The 6,185-nt window shown below is 33.1% G+C and overlaps 1 long non-coding RNA gene across 1 annotated transcript; it reads right to left on the minus strand.

The window, feature by feature from the left end:
* Nucleotides 1-2,375: 2,375 nt before the first annotated feature.
* On the minus strand, nt 2,376-4,173 carry LOC140693280 (uncharacterized). Its single transcript, XR_012069003.1, has 3 exons — nt 4,004-4,173; nt 2,975-3,116; nt 2,376-2,587 (listed from the first exon to the last, which is right to left on the minus strand). It is a non-coding gene; the product is annotated as an uncharacterized lncRNA (long non-coding RNA).
* Between the last annotated feature and the right edge of the window lie 2,012 nt (nt 4,174-6,185).

A 6,185-nucleotide genomic window follows, 5' to 3' on the forward strand; every position in this document is an offset into this window, starting at 1 on the left:
TGATCTGAAGAAAATCTGGTGGCTCAATAAATCTCTTAATTCACAGAGAATCTGCCAGATGCAGGGGAATAATTCACTGATGACTCAAATAAGAAAAACTTAGTTACTGCCTAACAATCCATCTTCACACAAACACACAGTGGTAGACAGATTTGTAGTATTTAATCGGAGGAATTCAGTGGGCAGAGCTCAGAGAATAGTTTTCTATGCAACAGCCAACTTTTGTACTTTAGTCAATAGTCTAGCTTCTCCCAGTTAGAAAACTACAGATGGACAAACAAACAATATTCTTCTTTAGGATTTTTAATTTTGAAAGTAAACTGTAGCTTGTGACTTATCAGTATAGAACCTTGTTAAGATGTTCACGGTAAGACCCATTCTCTGATATGAGAGATGGAAACTAGCTGCTGAACCAGCCCATCTGAACCCGAGACTGCTAATGTAAGCAACAACATAGCCACCATCAGAGATGAGCTGACAAACTTAAAATCTTGATGTTTCTGTTGTAGGAACAACCACTGCTCTCCAGACAGAGTTCTCCTGCTGCAAGTGGGCTCCTTTCTTCTCTTGGTAAAGGTCATATTGGTGGGATGTTGCTAGAATTTACCCTGGCCAATTTGCCTCTCTCCAGATTACAAAAGGCTTTCTTCACAATTGGTGACACATATTAAGGACTCAAATTTGCCATTCCAGTCTTATCAGCTGACACTGGCTGCATGATTGTGAGCAGAAGTCTTAGGTTCCCTGATGTTGCCCACAAATTTTCCAGCATTTCAGGGCATTTCACACTCTGAAAATGCTTTACCTATTATTTTAGATTAATGGGAAATTGTCAAAGCCTTCCATGAATATTTTATATTTCATAATATCTGCAGAAATTTGGTGTTCTTGCATTCGGACACATTTTTTATTCTACCACCCACACCTCCTTCTAGTCCACACATTATAGATTGCAATTTGGTTACTGAATACCACCACCATAACCAAGGGTCTAGTACCTCTTAGATACTTCCATTGTGAAGGTTAGAAGGGGCACAAATTATGTGGTGTGTATAAACATATATTAAATGTTTGCAATGACACTTTCTCTTCTGGAGAAAGCTCTAATTCTAAGAAGTAAATTAAAGGCAGTATAGTTATTGGTATGGGGAAGAGAATCAGCTATTTTGGGGTGGGTGGGTGATGAAGAGACAGGAAAAAATCCAGCAAATGAGAATGGAATGCTTTAGGCCTCTGGAGGCATGAATTAAGAAGAAAATAATACCAGTATCTTGTACCTACCTCCACTTACTGTCTTGAGTGACTAGTCCTTAGTCTATGAAAAGAGCTAGTTTGTGGTGAAGAGTAAAGAACATAATGAAATAGTTTGAAAACCATGAAAGTTTTGTTGTTTCAGGAAAGTAGATTTTGCTTAAAGTCAACATGTATTTCTCATTGACTAAATATTAAAATGCATCCTGTGGCATGTGCTGTGCTTACTGTGCTGGTATCCAAGTTAGACAAGGAAAGGGGGATAGACAGGAAACATCTGGAAAAGGTGGTTTCTGTGCTGAGACTCGGAAAGTCTAAGTAGGTAATACGAGGACACCCAAAATCCAAGGATGAGCTGGAGCAAAAGTGGTGAGTTTGCAGCTAATATAGTTGACAATCATTTGCCTGGATATATCTCCAGATACAGTGAAACTTAAAGATATGCCAAGGTAATCAGATGCCAGATTTATAAAGAAATGACTAAACTAACTTGAGCTTGTGTGCTTAGATTTAGAAAGATATTAAATGCCACCCTGAGGACGTAAGCTTGTCTTTCGCTGGAAGATAAATGTAACATAAATTATTGACTAGAAAATATAGTGTAGACTCTTGAGGGCACGAAATGAAAGCACCAATTAAAATGCTTTGATAACAGCACAAAGAAGACCATAGATAAAATTACTTCTTAAATTCTACCACATGCTGAATGTGCCATCTGAGACTACATCATGTGACCTTTATGACTCCAGGGATGACATAATAAAGACAATGATCCCTGGGCCGGTTCCTGCATTTATCTCCTGTTGCAACCTATCCTAACTTAACACTTTTAATACTTTCCACGATGAACCAGACACAATTTAGTACTTTTCCCTCTCTCCATGTTTTTGTGTTTTTCCAAATTCTTCCATTTTCTCTTCTTTCTTACAAGAAAGCACTAAAATTTACTCCCATTATTTTCCATCAAATGATCATATCAATCAAATATCTTTTTTTAAGTGGTATCTTTGTCTCCCGTTTAACTCTTAAGTCTATTTAAAAAGAAAATAAATAAAATAAAGGTACACAACTATGTTAATTTTTCAAATAAGAAAATTGCAGATATTTGTCGACATTTGCCAACATCAATTTTAATCTTTTTTATTCTACATAATATGGTAGACCTCTGGCAGATAAGTTGTAATTAGGATGACGTTTATAAACTGAAGATGGCTGATGAGTTGGCCTTGAAAGAGAGGTGGCTGATGTATCAGCTCTCACTGGCATGGGAAACCGTGCGTTGCTCCCTAGTTGAAGTTTAGAAAAACGACCTTCATTGGCAGATATGTTGTGATATCTATTTGGAAAATTAGAAGGTTCCACCATCAATCCAAAATAATTGCTCTGTATGGGAGACAATATGCTGTCCTGGAAATAGAAGTTGTAGTTGTAATGAAGTTCACAACAAGACCATTTGCTTCAGTGTAGCTGCTTTGAGAGTGCCCGTGGACAGTGGTCAACCAATTTAAAAGAGCACGTTGATACACTGCAATTTGTTCTGGTGGTCTAAATGAAATTGATGATGGAGGAGAAATATCATCTCTGATCAGGGTAGTGGTATCACCAATTATGTGGCTAGTTCAGGGCATTCTTATTAGAGGCATGTTTAAATTTGCAGAATGTAAAAATGCCCTTTCGTCACTAGTGTCAGCCACAAAAACAGAATTATAATTATCCACATTACCCCCTCCTTTAAAGTGCTTCTTTTTGAAATCTTCAACCAATGAAGATACCAGAGAGGCATTTGTAATCGCAACTCTTCTTTTTATTCTCACAAAAATTGGGAGAAAGCCTCATTTAAAATTTGGATTTTGATAGAACTGCAGCTAAAACCAAAGGAGAAAGGTTTTAGTAATATTTTAAACCAAAATACAAGACTACAGTAAGCGTAATGTATAAAACCTCTGATTTCATGTTTACTATGCACAGCTGACGATATTTTGATATTCCTTATTAGGAAATTCACATTTTAAAAGTATAGACATCAAATTTCAGAAGTTAGCATTTGCAGTAATTGTGAATGCCAATTTTCAAAAGCAGCTTTAATACATTTATTTAGATTTCTGGTAAGATTCATAATTGCAAGCAAAGTTTCTTATAATCTTGAATACTTATGGCACTGTCCTCTTTTTTTAGAAAAAATAAAGGATTTAAATTTGGAGTTTTATACAATTATCAAAATCTAGCTTTACATTTATATTACCATAAATTGTTATATAAAATAAACTTCTATATATAAGTTAACATGTGGTAACTAAAATTACTGAATATGTTGCTTAAAACAGAGACTACTTTTCTTTTGCCAGAAAGTCAGCTAGACAGGCAGATCTTTGAAAATTCTGCTGCACTTTACTAAACCCATAAAGATTAAGCAGTCTAAGTAAACTTTTCATACTTCCAGTTTCAAATATTATAAAAAAGGCATTTTTTCCCAAAACTTTCTTCTTAAAGACATCTTCGTCAATCACTATGGAAGTTCCATTATCATCCCACCAGATGGATTTAAATTGGTCACTCCCAGCCATTTTTGAGGGTTTTATTAGAAATGTCAGAGAGCAAAAATCATTATCTTCATCTGGTTCAGAGACACAAAGTGTGTAACATGGTCTTTTTATCAAGGATTCTTCAGACAAAGTCTGAAAAGCAATTTCTGCAATCATAGACCTCAAGTCCAAGTCCCCAGAGAATGTTTGATCACACAATAGAGATCTACCAGTGTTTCCTGAACCAGTTGGTCCATCTTTACGAGACACATCTTGAATTTGTGAAGAAATATGTGCCATTTCAAATAACTTTTTCTACAGCCACTTTTCTAATCTGCATAATTTTGAGCACTGCAGCTTCAAATGCTGCTTTGGCAGGCCTGCACAGATAAACAGCTAGGCCGTCACAATGTTTCTCACCCTGAGAAGCTGTGACATCACAAAATGACTGGTCTCCTAGAAACTCAAGTGTAACATTCAGCCAGTGTTTACTTTTCATTCATCCAGTTAAATTGAAATATATAGGATGCTTATTTTTATAGTGTTATCTGCAAATATTATCCCCACAAAATCTTTTTAAATAATTTAATTTTGGTGTCTGTGAAATAAAACCAATCTCCATTCTGTTATACAGAAATTTATACCTGATTTGTGAACAGAGTATAAATAATGGCAAAAATATATAAAATAAATTTTAAGTTTTGGAATTTAAAGTGAAATTTGTGTAAAACCTGTTCAGAGAATGTATAACTATTTTATTATAATTTGTAATTAAAGTGAAACATAATTTGATTTGGAAATGGAAGTAGGTATTTATCTGTGTACTTTACAATAAGTAGCTCTATGTTCAAAACATGGGCAGAATAAATATCAGTTTATCTGGTATGTTTATAAATAAATAGTAATTATTTCTGAAATAAAATTAGATTAATATAATCAATCAAATTTAAGAAATCCCAAAGTGGGGAATTTTTGTTTTAAAATCTAATTCAGTGCTATAATTAAAACAATTGTAATTTAATATCCTACTTTAAAATTACAAAAGAGCCAATCTTATTGTGTATTTAAAAATTTTTATTTTTGACATTCTTTGACTCAGAGGTTTTTCAGTCCTTAGAAGAAATAAATTTTCTTGCCATCTTTATAATCAATACTCTTGTGGCTTCTGTTATGTGTTCCAAAATGATGTTGATAAATACACTTATGCACAAGATCCTGGGTTCTATAAGCATTGACTCCATTAAGGGGCAAACAAACAATCAAAAAACAAAGATATAACAGTATATGTTGGTTGGGGTGAAAAAGACCACGTTATGCATTCTAGGAAGCATTATGTTTCTCAGTCCTGAAACAGTTGGCATTGTTATCAAAATACAGCATTTTGAGGCAAGTGATTGGTTCACTAAATGTAAACAATAGCTATATTTTGTATCAGTTAACTGTAGTAAATCAAGTTCTACCAAAAGTTATATTCTGTATTTAGAAATAAATTCCATTAAGGATAAGCCAAATTCAAAATGAGAGATAAAATTTTAAATAAATAAATGTAAACTCAAGCCACAATGTAAATTTTTCCTTCAGTATGTGTATATTCCATTCTAAATCAACATTAGCAACATGAAATCGTGCATAATATAAGTATTAGAAACTATAGTTAAGTTGCATTTAGTCCTGATTCATCAATATTATTTAATGTATGCAAATCAATATATGTCATACCATCCCTTAAAATACAGAGAATTCAAAAATAAAAATCTCAAATTATGTAGGAAAATTATTGACAGATCTGATCTTAATTTTTTATAAAAATATTCTAAACAAATTCACTTTAGATAGAATGTAACTAAACATAATAAAAGCCATTTATGAAAAACCCATGACTATCTTTAAGTTCAATGTAAACGTACAGGTAGGTTTTCCTCTGGTCCAGTAATAAGAAAAAGTAGCTCATTCTCACTTGTCCTAAATTACACTACAAGAAGTCCTAGCCAGAACAACCAGTCAATACAAAATATAAAAGGTATCCAACTTACAAAAAAGCAGTAAAATTTTTAGAGTTGACATAATTATACATTGATGGAAAAGTCCATATACTCCTCCAGTGACTGTTAGAAATAATGAACAAACTTAGTAAACTTGCAAAATACAAAATCAATATACAAATATCCTTTGCATTTTTATATAGTAACAACACATTATCAGAAAGGGAAATTAGGAAAACAATTGTGTATATATTTATACAAAAAAGAATAAAATAGGAATACATTTGATAAGTGAAATAAAAGAAATAAACATAGATCAATAAATTGCAGGGGCAAGAAATATAAGTAAACAAAATAATTAGAAAGATATTCTGTGCTTATGGATTGTATAAAATGTGAGGAGCTATTCTAATCTATCTTTTACATGTTC

Source organism: Vicugna pacos, unplaced genomic scaffold (assembly GCF_048564905.1).
Source record: "Vicugna pacos unplaced genomic scaffold, VicPac4 scaffold_19, whole genome shotgun sequence".
Taxonomy (NCBI): Eukaryota; Metazoa; Chordata; class Mammalia; order Artiodactyla; family Camelidae; genus Vicugna; species Vicugna pacos.